The sequence below is a fragment of the Podarcis bocagei genome (assembly GCF_964188305.1).
Source record: "Podarcis bocagei genome assembly, chromosome: 9".
NCBI classification, from domain to species: domain Eukaryota; kingdom Metazoa; phylum Chordata; class Lepidosauria; order Squamata; family Lacertidae; genus Podarcis; species Podarcis bocagei.
In genome coordinates, this window is record NC_138134.1 from 45,693,479 (window position 1) to 45,695,365 (window position 1,887).

Below are 1,887 nucleotides of genomic sequence, written 5' to 3' on the forward strand. Positions count from 1 at the left end.
ACATGACTGTAAGGCAAGCATACATTTTCCATCACTGCACAGCAGTTCATCTTCAGTGACTGATGTTGTTTGTAGTTTGGGAAAGTAATATTAGAGAAACAACAAATAAGAATTATATTTTAGCAGATACACTCATTGTTCATCCCATATTTTGTTCCATTCTCCAGTAAAGTGAGAGCTTATTACTGCCAATAATGAAGATAAAAAGCCAGTAAACCTTTTCTCATAGCTTAATATAACTATAAACATTGATGAATTACACATAATGAAATAGTCATTATGACAGAATTGTCTTTTAAAATGATGTATTTAGGGGTGAAGTCTATAGCACACAACATGCAGATAAATACAGACACGATAAATAATGGAGAGACTGAAACTGTAAAATGTGCATGTGTTTCTTTCAAATAAAAATAGCAGCATGCACAACTGAGAAAGAACCGAGAAAGGCTTGTTGATTAAAGTTGGGCATGGAGGATTTGTAGAGCATGAATTGAGGGTCAAGTTCTGTACCTTTGAATCATCATATGAGAACGTGTCTCTGTTAGCTATTGCAATTCTGCTGTTAAAATATCGCCTTTGAACTTAGGTCATATCCAGAATGTTGGTTTTGAACCTGACCCATGTCCACATTCCTGCTGAGAGAGAAAAGGGGCGGGGGAAACATCAAGGGAGCTCAAAAAATATTGATCAGATTTTGAAATGCACTTCTCTTCAAAAACATTTTTTAAAAAGGCATTGTGTTTTGTACTCTGTAACACTACACAATACCACACTAGGGAACCAGGTGGTTTTGAGTTTTTCTCCAGTTATTGGTGCCTTGTGTCCTATGAGATCTCAAATCCCTGTAAAGCTATGTCCCAGCGATGACAAGGGACAACCACTTCATTCCAACAGAGTCTACCTAAAGGACTTCTTTGAGTTATTGGTGACAGTTTCCAGCTCCTCTGCATCTAATATTGCTAATTTGATGGCCCTTCCTAGTCAGAGCCTAGGTTGGTGTCTTGACACCGAAAAATTAACTGCTTGCAACCTCCACAGCAGTGCCAATCCTCCCTAGGCAGTTTCTGCCTGATTCAGCCTCACATTTTCTCTTGCTACCCCATCTAGTGACTGTGTTGTAGAACATCTTAAGTGAACCTTCAAAACCAAGAATGTGTGGGATGGGTGAGCTAAAACAGGACAACATTTCTCACAATGGTAGTTTTCTATACAAATTAAGGAAGAAAAGTGTTGGAATAAAAGTATGGTTCACAATAGAAGATGCACTTATAATAAAACGATGCTTTTAAGTAAGTGACATTTTCACATTGCTCTTTATGTGAAATTTAGAGATGTAAGGATAACAGAAATCCAAGACAAAGGAAGTATTACAAAGTGTAACTCATATGTAGCATTGAACCACCAATTATATGTGATAATTTCTTTAAACTACACTTTAAACTTTACTTTCTCATTCTTTGAGATTTTTGCTTAGAGAATCACTATACAGACTCAGGAAAATTTCATTTTTTTGTGAAGTAGATAGAATCTAAAATATTAGATTCTGAAATATGTGGTTTGCTATTTTCTTACCTTTGTATTTTTCCACTGGGGAAAAAAGTTGAATGGCCAGGTACCTTTCATTTGTCCCAGGATAAAATAAACTAGAGTGTTTGTTCTGTTCTATTCTATTCTATTCTATTCTATTCTATTCTATTCTATTCTATTCTATTCATCTTCTGCACTTGCTCTCAGGTATTGCCCCTAATTAGGGCTTCACATCCTTGTATGGTTACAGTGAAGTATCTGAATCAAGGGATTACGGTATTAGTTTTCTAGTGTTCTTTATGGTACCTAGAGATACACAGTCTCCTTTGCTTCAAACAGTAGAACAGAACTTCTCCA

At 36.0% G+C, this 1,887-nt stretch overlaps 1 long non-coding RNA gene across 1 annotated transcript; it reads right to left on the minus strand.

Moving 5' to 3' along the window:
* Window positions 1-384: 384 nt before the first annotated feature.
* Window positions 385-1,662, minus strand: LOC308595267. The gene is made up of 2 exons (XR_014011968.1): window positions 1,576-1,662; window positions 385-635 (listed from the first exon to the last, which is right to left on the minus strand). It is a non-coding gene; the product is annotated as an uncharacterized lncRNA (long non-coding RNA).
* Window positions 1,663-1,887: the final 225 nt, after the last annotated feature.